The sequence below is a fragment of the Diuraphis noxia genome, unplaced genomic scaffold (assembly GCF_037042655.1).
Source record: "Diuraphis noxia isolate RWA-SAM2 unplaced genomic scaffold, SU_Dnox_SAM2 contig0002, whole genome shotgun sequence".
NCBI lineage: Eukaryota > Metazoa > Arthropoda > Insecta > Hemiptera > Aphididae > Diuraphis > Diuraphis noxia.
Window position 1 is genome coordinate 72,499,457 of NW_028301712.1, and position 14,998 is coordinate 72,514,454.

A 14,998-nucleotide genomic window follows, 5' to 3' on the forward strand; every position below is an offset into this window, starting at 1 on the left:
AGCTTAATAATTGGTATATACCTAGCTAGTCCACCGGTAGTCGTCGTTGATATTTTTTGTCGTGACAGATTTTACGCACCGGAAAACCGTCGGTAATAATATAGTACACCTCTAATATCAAATACTATGTACGCCAAGTTTAGCAAATATCATATATATATCGATACGCCCTGCAGCTATCGTAGGGATATATATATATGGGTAATAAGTACATGTATAGGTGCACGCTGTACATAATATATTATATACGCGTATCACCTCGGGCGATCGGTCGATTTGGAAAATTGAAAATCACGTCGCGTCGTCGACGGGGTGGACGCCACCACACCACCGCCTAGAACCTATATTAGCTAATTGACGGATCCAGACGACTGACTTGTAAAAAATTGTTGACCGGTTTACGACGACGATGGAAGCAACAATAACAACACTCGTGGCCGATGTAGATTTCATTTATCGATATTATATATTATTATTGTAAATCTGTTCATAATGGGAAGGTAATGCAGTCCTCTCCGCTCTCTCAAATATAGTTAATGAATGACGATTTAATAACAAATTTATTATGACGATAATATAATATTATATGGGTATATTATCTAATGGATATCGATTGAATATAGACCTATCGATATAATAATGTATAGTAGCGAGTTGTTTTATTTTATTTTATAGCTATAGGTTTTAATATATACGATAAATTGCGCGGTGGAACTACATAACAACGTGTCAACGAGATTTTCGTTTGTTCGTATACGTGATGCGCACTACGTTTCATCGGTAATAACTAATAAATTATCTGAGAGGATTAACGTAAGACATATTAAGGATACCTAATTAAACTGTATTCAATCAATTTTACATTTTGGTCGACTCATAATATATTGTATTTTTGTGTGTAATTGTATATATTACTTGTTGTGTAGCTTAAAAAAAAACATTTAGAAAATTCTTTATCAGCCCTATTTAAGACGTAAATCCGCGATTATTTATCGTCGTTCATTTCAAAATGTTGGAGTAGTTGAAATACTTATACTTAAGTTACTTAAGTTTAAAAAGAAATCGATTTTTGGAGAAAATTAATAGTTTTAAACAACGCACCAGCTAGATTTATTATTAATTTTGTAACTTGCAATTTTACTATTTAGAAATAAAAAATCATTTGACATAATTTCACTAAACTATTATTTTAATATATCTTAAAAATGTTGAAGTGTTTTGGCATTTTTAGATTTTTAAAATTTTTAATTTTATATTGAAAACATTTTTGTTTTTAACAAAAAAAGCTTCATAATTTAGTATATGATTCACCTTAAGTGATTCATGTAAAGTTGAATTTCAAAAAGCTATTGACATGATTAATTGTTTTTATTGTTTTAGTTTTAAATATTGATTATTATTAAAATCGTAAAAATTTGCAAATTATTTCGAAGTTGAGATTTAAAAAAAAAATTAACTTTAAAACCTAAGGTTTGAAAATTTAATTCAATGTTCCTCATATTATGTTTTTCTTACAATCATTTTAAAAGCAGTGTGAAGTAAAACCATAAATAATATTTTTATGACCGTTTGAAAATCAAATTTTATTGCAATTGGATATTAATCAAACATATTATAATAACGGTTTTAATATTATTCTATTAAAATTCAAACAAATATTAATTAATTGAATTCAAACTTCAAACACTTCCATTACAATGACCAACTCAATTATAAAGAACTCTCGACATTGATAGCATTTACGTACCATATAGATAAGAATTCAGAAGAATATTACTTCCATGATTTTTTTTTTATTTGTATTTTATAATTCACTGTACTTGCATGCATAGTTCTTAATTTCTGATGAACTCATCAGAACAGATATAGAAATATAATGTTCACTAAAAAAAATTACTCATATTAGGTAGGAAAATAACATGTAGTTGTGTTTTCATAGGTACTTATTTATACATATAATTAAACCATAGTGTATTTTTTTATAACCCACGTTAATAATTTACGAATTATTAAAATTCAAAATATAATATACAATTCAAAAATAATAGAACCTATTGTCTGCCGTTTACCGTAAGTCTCTTTTATTACACTGAAACCAAACCATGCTGACTGTTGGCTTTTGGCTCAAAATCGTGACTATATCAGTTAAAGTTTTTTTCAAACATTTTTTTCCTTACTTTTTTAAGTGTGTATTGTGTATACCCATAATAGCAACTATACATTATATCGTGGTTTTATGAAATAACTAGACGTTAATGAAATCATAGATATATGACACATACTTATCTTATTATGTGTGTACACGCCAAAGTATCTACTATCTATATATTATGTATATTATCTACATCCATACTAATATTCTGGAAATAAACATAATTATGTCATAAACTATATGTAAATAAAAAAATCCCCAAGATAACACGTTTCTATAAAACTTAATGGGTATCAATTGCAGAGCATACTATATTTTAAAATGTATTAACTAACTTATATTACTTAAGTAATCCCTTAGTGAGAAATCTAAGTACTTCTAATTACCTACACGAGATTATGACCATATACAAGGTGTAACATATAGGACTGACTTTTGGAATAACTTTTGTTTAAATTAAAATTTTTTTAGTAAGTGACCCTAACGCTAATGTATAATACATTTATTTCAGGTTTATTTTTTAGTACTAAAAATAAAAAAAATGTTATTTAATGAAACATTTTTTCGATAAATTCAAAACAGCCTATTTGTGAATCTTATTACTAGAAAAATGTTGATGGTAAATTTTATCTAAGTCAAGTAAAATAAACTATTTTTTAGAATTTTTTAAAATTCAATATTTTTTTGGTTAAATTAATTTAGAACTTGATAATTATTTTAAAAATATGATTTTTGAGAATTTTCTGTCATGAGTATATTTCTTAAATTGTTTACTTATAATATAATATTAAAAAAAATTTTTTTTTGGTCAGGTCTATCTATTACACCCTATATTATTATAATATGCTTTTAAATTCATATTTGGTAAAATAAATCACATTCAAAGTAATGACAAATGGTATTATGATAATATTATTGTTTTTCAGTAAAATTCTTATCTTCATATAACTAAAAATTATATAAGTCATGGTATTGACTTACTAAACTGCAAGTATTTAATATGAAAAGTTAAAGATCAAACTTGGTGACTTCTTATTTAAATACATGATACATAATAAATTTCATGATACTTACATAATTTAAATTAGAATTATACTTCCGTAATAAAAAGCATAATAATCGTAAAAATATTATGTACGTGCGAACTTTTATTTATAAGTATAAAACTGAGCTGTCAGGATTTCTAAAAAAAACGCTTAATGTACCTACGGTGATTCACCAAATATTATTCTCAGCCCATTTTTCTTCTTCAATTATGCAGTTAATTAAAATTTGATTTTTGGAATTTTTAAATATATTGTCACACCGCATACCTACCCTATATCATATACCATATCTTAATTCTCAAGAATTATTCTGTTACTAATCAAGAATAGTGTCTTATGATGATACAAATTTCTATTTTTAAACAAGAATCCTCATTTCCTGCTGTAAATTATTTAGCAAATATTTTTGTTTTTGAAAACGTTGAAGTACCTACTATATAAAGATAATTATAATTTCTTGATAATGAGTTAAGAAATTATGTAGGCGACAGGGATTTTAATTAATATTTATCTGTGAACAATGTTCAACTGAACATTTATGATTTGTAAAAATTGCCTAAGTAATTAAATACTAGATTCAATATTACATCCATTTTAAATGTTTGTAAAACTATTTTTAAGATTATTGTATTTTTTTTTTTTATTATTGTTCTTAATAAGCATCGGCGACAAAGGTCATTAGTTACAAATATTTATAAATACATTTTTTTTTTAAATTTATATTTTATTGTACAGATTTGTTTTGCTTAGTAATTTAAGGATTTGTGTGGTGGTAGCTGCGTCAGGTCCGAGGGCTGCATCTAGTGTGTTGGATATTTCGAAGTTTCTTTGTTCATCTGCGTATTGGAGGCATTCGATGATTACGTGGTTGACTGAGAGTTCAGTTCCACAAGAAGTGTATTGTGGTTTTTCTCCTTTGTCCAAAGACTATTGTCTTTATATTGTTATAAAAATGTCAATAACTGAGAAACCGATCGTTCAAATTCTGAATTTGAAGATTATCCCAAAAAAAATTATACTCTAAAAGTCTAAATAGTTAACAGTAAAAATGAAAGGTTTGAAATTAAAAAACAGAATTTTGTATTGAAACATGACACTCCTGTATATTAAGTACTGATAAGTGATAATATATAAGTATGAAAAATATCAAAAGTTTCGTTTATAATATATGGCTTCAAGTTTATTTAAAAATTCCAAAAATGTCTAAAAGAATTCTTTATTAATTTAAAAGGCTAGGGTTAGCATACTGCTAGCTTGGTGAATCACTCTGTATATACATGATAATATTATCTATAGCTGCACGTGTGTATAATATTATATAGATCGAGGATATCTGCAGATGCGCGGACACATGTGTTGCACACTACGCTCACATATACACATGCACGTGTCATTGTCTTTGTACGTACGCGGTAATTTTTTTATTTTATTTAATTTATATTTAATTTTTTTTTTTTTGTTTTATGTTTCTACAAGACTATAGCGGCGGCAGCTCTTGTGTCGGCGTTTCGGCTTGACCCGAGACAAAAGGGTAACGTTACTCTTTGGGCGTCCTCCTCTCCGCCGCGCATGCTCGCACCGTCATCAGGCGCGATAATATATAATGTTATAATATGTATAGTATAGGACGACGTTGCACATCAATCGAAATATTCCATTAGGATCTCAGTTTGGGGGCACACGCCGCGTTGGAGCTCGCATATGCAGCGGCGTGTACCGCGGTCCGACGATACTATTATATAGGTAGGTAGGTATACATACTGTACCTCTGTACAATAATAATTATAAAAATAAAAATCTTTCGTGTGTACACCGCATGTCTATATGGCCGCTATTGTCTAACGTCAGTCGGTCCGAGTACAGTATAATAATAATAATAATAATAACGATAACAATAATGATAATAACAAAAAAATATCGACGGTCGTCGTAATTAACGCGCACAGTGCGCGCAAAATATAATAATATATCGGCAAATCGGATCTCGTTATAATAATATATAATACCTAATATAATGTATATATGTATGTTCGCCACGCGATGAGTTCGATGCTCTCCCTATATAGATAATATGACCATATTGTTCGTCGCAATTTATTACAACAAATATATTTTATCATTGAACCTATATTATATATTATTACGCCTATATACCAGCTAATTAAAATATTCGTTAATTTTAAGTTCAGTCAAGTTTTGAGGGCGATTAATGACATCCAGACCAGAATATTCAATATATGACACTATTATCCGTATACATAAGTGTAAACGCATTCATGATATTGCTATAGAGTATAGGCAGTATAGGCACTAGGCAGTAAGAATAAGGATGTGGCTAAATACTTTCAAAATCACAAAACATAACAAGAATTCGCATATTAAATTATGTAAGAATACAAATCAAAATCGTAACAAATATTTTTAATAAAGGCCCTTCTCAGTTCTAAGGTTTTAATCAACTCGATAAAATAACAATATTTTTAGATTCTGGGTGGAACGAAGAATTTATTGGTTTTACAATTATGTTTATTTCTTTTTCTCTTTTATTCTGTAAACACTTTTTCTCCCTTTAAACCTGCTCAAAAGTATCAAGTGTAGCATCTTCTCTGAAAGGTTATGTTCTTGATCTGGTACTTTAATCAGGTCATTTTTCGATTTTCGAAACGGTACTAGAAATAAAAGAGGTTAAAGGAGAAAATAGTACTAAAAATATTGCTTAAAATGAAAAAGTACAAGAGATTTTTTTAGTTGTATATAGGATTTTGTTTTTTACGGTTCAAAAAATGTTAGCCATTTTTGAGCTATTTTTTTTTTGTGTCTGTCATCACGTTTTGGGGCATTAAAAGTGCTTCGATTTTCTTAAAAATTGGGATAAACAAACTAAAAATTAAGGAAAAACGGGAATTTTTACGAATAATCAATTTTGGTTTTTGATGTAACATTAAAATAAATGACCATAGATAAATAAAATTTTCGCTAAATGTGTATATAAGTATATTCTATACACTATATGCAATTTTCAAAAATTATCGACTTAAGATGAACTTATTATAGGCATATGAAATTTTCGATCATTATTAGTTTTTTTAAAATTAGTATCAATAAAATGTATTTGTTTTGTAGAAAAGCTTGAAAATTTAATACAAGACTTCCAACATATTGTTACAATAGCAGTTGAAAACTATTAAAAATACATAGGCACAATTTTTTTTTATAAGCATTTAAAGCTCAAATTTTTACTAAATTACAGCAATGTTCAAATTATCTTAGAGAGAAATTCATAAAAGTTTTTATTTTTAAATCTCAGATTTAAAAATTTAATTTAAAATTTCTTATAAGTTTGTCTACCTTTATCAAAAAATCTAACCTAACCTATAATATATCCTAGGCAGATAAACCGTCTCCGCTCAGAATCGTTTTTCGTATACAATGATATAATATCATTGGATTAAAATTTAATTCCATCCATTACAGTAACCCACTTGCAACCTACTGTAATGCAGAGCGATATCCACTTCCCGCTTTTTTCAATAGATGCTTAGTATTGAGTAAATATTGAATTCACCAAAACTATTTATTAACTGGCACCATATCTGTGGTATATTCATTTAGTGGCGTAGTCATTGACCAGTGAATGAACGAGATCATCACTTCACTCATTTTTTTATATTCACTATTTACATTGTATAAAAAAATAATTAAAATATATAATTATCAACTGAACTTAGTAATATTTTTATATATTATTTAATAGTCGTATTGACCATAATAAATGTATATGACAATAATATATTGTGTAAAAATGAATAGGTACGTTATGATTTTAGGAAAAGCCGTTTAGAAATATGTGACAATAATTATGTATAGCGAATTTTCGTCATAATTCCAATAACATTTTAGTTAGAAATGGTACATACATTAATATCAACCAAAAACTGAATTATATACTCAGAAAAATTGAAACTGACGGTTTTGTTTTTAAATTTCATTTTGAAGAACCTGAACAATTATTAATATTTGGGTCCTTTAATTTAGGTACTCTGTGTTCAAATATTTAAAATAATATTATGTATAGCAAGAATGAAAAAAGAGACACTTAATCCATACGATTATTATTGCAGATTAATATATCTACCAAAATAAGAGAAAAATATGTCATTATATAATATCTATTTACATAATATGTGTATACTCTAAATTATAATAGTATATGGTCATTTGTATTCTGATCTGGTGTGAAATTACAAGTGTCATACACTACAGTTAAAAACTTCACCACATACCTAGACGAAACAGAATTGGATATAATATGACTGCAGAACCTACATCGGTATTCGGTTATCTTAATTTAAAACTGAGTACTGAGTACACGCATATTATTATTATTATTACTATGATATTTCATAGTATAATGATAGGCGAAGTGAATGTCCGAAGTAATAATGAGAGTTGTAAGAGATCATGTTGTTACCTATAATACGTATTAATATAATGCAATAGAAACTGTGGTACATAATGGTGAATGGGAGTACGGTGAGAGAGAGAGGAGGGGAAGAGAATTTATTTAGGTGGTCTATGAACGTACTTAAAGCAACGGGAGTGTAAGGATATTGTATAGAGATATAATGCGTGTGTATAGAGCCACGGAGAGAATATTCGGAATAAATATGAAAGGTATAACGAATGGCTAATATTATAATGAAAATACAAGAGTAGAAAAAAAGAAATATATAGTGATCGATGTTCGATGAAAAGTAGGTTGCCTAATGATTAGCGATTCAAATAACTGCACATAATATCCAATATTGGTATTATACTATTATGGCATGTGTATATAATCCCTGTCTGTTATTTACCGCTTATGTAAAAATCTGAAAAGAAATGTATTTTTATAAAAGCAATAAGTGTAGTAATTCAATAGATGTTCGTAAAATCTCGTTACTTGTATAAAATTCACAATTATTAATCCGAAACGTCCTTTATAATATTTTATTAATTTTATTCGTCAATTTGGTATAAAACATTATTATTGTTATTTCAGTGGTCACTATGAATAAATGATATTATAATTTATATTAATAGAAGACGTGATAAAATATTACCTCTATACCGATTAAAATTATTTATGGTGTAGAAAACATTTTTGTAATATTTAATTAATAATTATTAATATGTCGTGGTTATTACGTTGTATTATATATATATAACCTAACCTATCTATATGTTATTACTTTTTTGAGGGATGGAAATAATCTTTCATTGGAAGCAGTGAATATTGGTAATATTTTTATTATAGAAATCATATCAATAATTATAACGGCACATTGGAGTATTAATAGTGCGCAAATCGTTAACATTTTTTAAGTTAGTGGTGCCGTTGCACACCCTGCCACCCCCAAATAACCTCCCTGGACTAATAATAATCTTACATAAATAATTACTTAATTTAAAATTCTGTCTATATGCTCACTTTATATGTATTAATAATTATTTTAATATAATGTATAAGAGTGTATTTGTAAGTCTCTATCGCCACCATAGACTTGTTTAAAGGTGGTAGATATTTTTTAAATCATTTACTGTCTGATTTATGATAAAAAAAATACAGGCTGTATGCCTGTGTATTATGAGTGTATACTCATACTACTCATCAAAGTCTATTGACAGAAATGCAGGGTATTGATAGCGACGTGGGAATTAATAGAGGGGAAAATGTTTATTAGTTTAAATTAGCAGCTCATCACAATTAAAAAGGAGCATGATTTGCTATTCCAAATTTACATTCATGCATACGTACACAATTTAGGCACTTATGATTTAAAATGTTTTTGTTCGAGGAAAAGTGATTAACGACGACTATGTAAATTATTTTATTTCCATTCCAAATTAATTCCAGTTATTAAATCAAGAAAAAAGATACTTTTTTAAGACAAATGCTGATTTCTGACTGCAGTCGACTGCTATTATAAGGATGAAAGGTTGTCATGACCTTGCTACTCCACTTCTCTTCTAGTTTTTTTCAAAGAAACAATCAATTCTGGTTTTGATTATTTAAATAAACATAGGTATATAGATTGTTCTTAAATGTAGTGTTATAAATTGTAGCGTTTAACAGATTATTTCTTCATCTGAAATTAGTGTAGTCAGTTAAAACGAACTACTTATTTATTTAATAATATTTTATTAATATATATTTTCGAAAACCGTTTAAAATGTGCGCAAATAAGCCCGTTTATCATATCACATATTATAGTATTATAGTACTTATTGCCAACTGCTGAACCAGTCAATCGAGAGCATCACACGTGTAACTTTTTTTTCATCTACCATAATAATCATAAAACAGTGTGTATAAATGAATAATAATATTGATATCATATATATTTGTATATCGTCATTATCACACTATATGAATACGGTTACGTGAACTACATAATATTATATTTATAATAAAACAATCACCGTGATTTATTAGCCACATGTATAATACTGCATATGTTATAGGATTTCAACAGATTGTGTTCCCGTGTGGGGAACGTGTAGTTGTGGTGTAATAATTACGCCGCATAAACACGTCTCATTATTATACGATGGTATGCGATGTATGATAAACGAGAGAAAGAGACTATAAACGACGACGATGGCGATAAGCTCCGGTCAATATTTACCGTGGCTGATAACAATATAATATAATATTTTATAATACATAGTCTCAGTGAGCTCAACTACTGGTGTATGTGTGTGTGCTACGGGCTTTTGGAGGCAGAGGGCACCGGCGGCTCGACGAGGAGGCGGAGGCGGCGATACTGGTGCTACATGAGACAGGTGAAAAACACCGGCGGAAGTAAACAAACACGCGCCCGGGTCCACACACACACACACACACACACACAAGATATACGACATGGCGTACGTCACGAGAGTGAGATTATTACACACACGTAATTTTTTTTTACAATATATATATATATATATCTCATACACTTAGGTACTATGCATTTGATATTTTATGTTATGACGTTTTTTTTTTAAATATTTTATTATATTTATTTATACTTAGGTGCTTGCGCGCGCATTATCGCAGTCACGTTGGCGGCGGGTGGCCTCCTGTAGCTCATAATCGGCCGTTCGGATTCCAAGACACTGCAACAGCGAAGGCAGCTTGCACAGGGCCTTCGTTGTCGTAAACATTTGCCAAAAGGATATGATAATATAATACATTATTATTGTTATTAATATATATTATCATATTATACGCCGTCACATTATTAGGACAGATATTTAGTGTGCATATAATATATTATGTGTACACGGTTTACCTTTACCGGCCATTATTATACGTGTCTATTGTGTTATACTATTATTATATAATATCATATGATGATGATGTGTTTGTGTGTGTGTGTGTGTGTATAAGACTACGGAACGTACATTACGCACATTATGCATTATTTTTTTTTAACCTCTCCTTTCCTTCCACCGACGAATGGCACGACGGTGACTACGACAGAAATCACACCAGATCTTGCCAAGACGCACGTGCCCCACACCGATAATCCCGTAACCTTCGTCCTTATCCCCTAGACGTACGCAAACAACGGGGGCAGCTGGTGCTCGAGGCGTTTAACTCTCCGCCGTCGTTCGATTGCGAGCCGGTATTTTTTACGACCCGGTCGCCCGTCGTCCCTATCTGGTCGTCTCTTTGTTTTTTTTTCGGACATTTTTGAACAATAATATTTCTCAATGTTGTACATTACACATGCCTCTAAACGAGCATACACCGGGAACCATATAGGTATGTAGATTTCGTCAAAGTCACACACACCCTTTCGGAGGACAAACACGAGCGATAGTTTTCTTATCTGCTCGCGTCGGCCACTTAACTCGCTGTCGTGTTTCCAGGTAAATGACCTAATCGGTGAAAACCGTTGCGACACTAAACTCCTTATCACTCGAAACCGTGTCAACAACAATTAAAAGTGTAGTGTATATTTCTATATACCTATATATTTTAATTTCTTATTTAAATCTCAGCTATTGCGCTCGAGTATTATACGTAAATGGTTTTGAAAAAAAGTAACGAAAAAGAAACCGTCAAATTGATGTAACTTTATTATAATCAACTCGTATAGTTTAAGCTGCGATTTTGGTGCATTATACATTTTTTCGACAGTCAGAATCACATGAAACAAAAAAATCTCTGACATAGATTAATAGCATAGGATAATTATTATTTTTTTAATTTCATTTTTAAATTATTGCAATATTATTCTTTAGCCTAAGAACTTTGAAGTATATTTAATTTTTTAATTTTTTTTTTTGCTGCAGATATTAGCCTTATTTACAAATTTAATCGTGAATGATATAATTAATCAAATACCATTAAATTTCTTTGATGTTCAAATCGATTATATATATAACTATTATTAAAATTATTAATAAGAACACTATTATAGAATATAGATTATAAGTTACAACTAGATAATAATATTTAACAAATAAATATATATTGTAATTATTATAACAGTTTACTTAGGTGCGTATATCTCTATTATCTATAGTGTATCTTGTGTCTTAGCATAAATATTTATGAAATATAAACTCTTTTCTTAAATAAGTTTTTCAATTCGGATATAAATATTTGATTACATTATTTATTACTGTGTGATGTCCTCGAGTATTTTATGCAGGACTTTATTTCTGGGGATGATTTTTTTTATCATGGGTATTCAACCCACTTATTAATTACATTTGTTAGATATTGAGTGAAATAGTATATAGTGATTAGATCGTTTAACTACAGTTAAAAGAAGAATAGCCACCTGAACGAAATAATCATGTACGCAATTCATCAATCCAAAGAGTACCTATAGATTTTTAAAATATTTATAATTTACAATAATATTATACCTTAAACTAATAACGCACTAAAGTATGTTACTTCATTACTTGGGATGTGATTGTTGTATATGCACAATTTATATATTCATATATATTGTATCTTTCTGAATCACGAGAGTATTACAACTTATAGCTGTAGCACCCTAGTGATCGATTCGTAATAATTATTATAAGTGCATTTTATCATTAAAGAAGAAAAAATGTAAAACAAATTATAAGTAACGATTAAAAAGAGTAAAAAATACATTTTTTCGGAAAAAAATATTAATGTTTTATTGAAATAATTAGTGTCTTACGTTAAATAGTTCACTTGATATACTTTATAGTTTATCCACAGATATAAGACATACTTAATACAATATAGATACAATATATATTATTACACAAACGATCGATATATGAACCCGTTATATAGGATTAATGGAATTAATCGCTGCGACTACATGTATTATATAATATGTATATATATTGTATACACGTTACATGCGTATGAATCGACATTCATACCACTCGCCGCCGTAGAGGGAGAGGATGAGAGAAAAATAAGAAGACAAAAAACGGTGGATATCTGGGTCTTATTATGTGTATATAGTATATAGTTAAAGGACATCGGTGCGAATGATATATAAAAAATATTGTGATGTAATTCGATACGATGGCCATGTGTTATATTATACAGTGTAAATGTATTGAATCAAAACTATTTGTATGGAAAAAAACGCTATACACTACGTTTAGGTATAATAATAATGTATACATATATATACTCAGTGTATTTTAATAATGGTTCGTTGTAGGTGTGTATAATAATAATAATAATAATAATGATAAAAAACCGTATTATCGAAGTGTGTGTGTGTGTGCGTGTAGGTTATTATAATCGGACGCGTTTTAAACGGATGAAAAAAAAAATTGCGTATTGGAGGTACCTACACCTATTATATACAATCGAAGACGATCACACCTTTCCAAATAATCTCAATGGACGCGTCGCGTAATCCGAGACGAGTTTGACGGGTGCCCCAGAGACGGACGAGGGAGAGACTCGGCAGCATCGGAGCATAATATTTGACGGGTCCTGGCCGGGGCCGCGGAGGGGTCAAGATCCCACGACGATATATTTTTGTTATTTAACGTCGCCCGCGGGACACAATGGACCGTGTCGTGATCCTCGTCAAAAAATAAGAAAAAAATCGCAAATAATGGTGTCATTACGTCGTAGGTACACATACTAAATTTGTGCGTGAATTTCGCCCACCCGAACCCTAACACCTCCTCTCCTCACCCAACGACTAAACACTCTTCATCAAGGCAGTCCGTCCGTCTGTCTGTCTGTCTGTCTGGACTTTTCAATACGTCGCGTCACATACACGCTCACACACACGTACACATAATATATTATATAAATATGCATAATATAATATACGGGTGTGCATCGATGCGTTGTGAATATCGAAGGTGATGGACATACCGTTGTCATGAATAATATAATATAATACCTACACACATTCGCGCGCAATAATCTTCCCGAGGAAAACATAATATAAAACGTTTTCGAGCGCCCCTCCGAGGGACCACGAGTGATACAAAATCATATTGGATATAAGAATATATTATATTATTCACATACTCCGATAATAATTCTTACGGTTCTTAAATATATCGTGATATAACTAACCGGCTATTGAAGGGTGGGTAATAGGTACCTGTTTTCGTAAAAATAATATTGACCGTTTCCGATGTAGCCTTTTTCAGTCCACAAAATCAATGAAGGTACTTGTTTTAGCCAAAACACCACCAGGTAAAATGCCACGCCGTAAGGGTTGGTACATAAATCTGTATTACATCTACTGAAGACGTTTCTGTCCTTTTTTGCATAATTTTATAGTGCCTCGACTGATTTATGGCTTGTCTAGTTGACGCGTGAGTGTGTGGGCTCCCTTTAAAACACGAATTTCGGAAATCCTATATCTTAACGCACAACTACATGGTGATATTATAAAGGTACCTACTGTCAAAATATCAAGTCCCTAATTATCATAGTGTTTAAGCTATACGTTGATCAGTCAGTCAGTACACGTTCAATTATATAAATAATATATTTATTGGATATACTAGATTGTTTAATTCTCGGTGGAATGATGAATACGGATTGTTTTTACAAGAATGAATCAACAGTTTTTCTATCAGAATAAAATGCTCAATTGATTAACTTCCAGAATTTTTTCTGGTAGAAAATTATATTAGGTTTGTGTTTATATAACGAGGGGCCAAAGTAGCAATTTTTAAGTTGGAATTTTTTTTAAATGATCGGTTGAAAACAAAACGAAATTTCATAAAATTAAAATTTTATATTTTGATATTTAATTGATACCAAACATTAATTATTTTATATAATAATAAATTATGCATTAATAACTATCAGACTGAAAGTACAAATGTTTTAATAGCTGTTAATTTTATATGAAATAATATATAATTACTATTATGAACTTTGTTTTTAATAGTAAACAATATAAATATAAACATAAGATAGATATCCTTACACGCTGACAAACCGTTTCCGCCCAAAATAATTGTTCATCATTTATAATATGTTATAATAATTTGTTATTAAATTTGAATTTTGCTCATCCATTACATTATTATAGTGACATACTCAAACACTTCAAACACTTACTGTATAGCAGAGTGATTATTTACTTTCTCACATTTTTTTGAATATTTAAAACCGTAAAGATAGTTTAAACAAGAATTTATCTGTTACAACTTAATATTAATTATTATGCATTTTTTTTAAACTCTTTTTATTATAATGTTTACTTTATACTCTATAACCTTCCATGAATTTGATCCTTAACCTAACTCAAATCGGGGTTTTTTATAGCACCCGGAACAA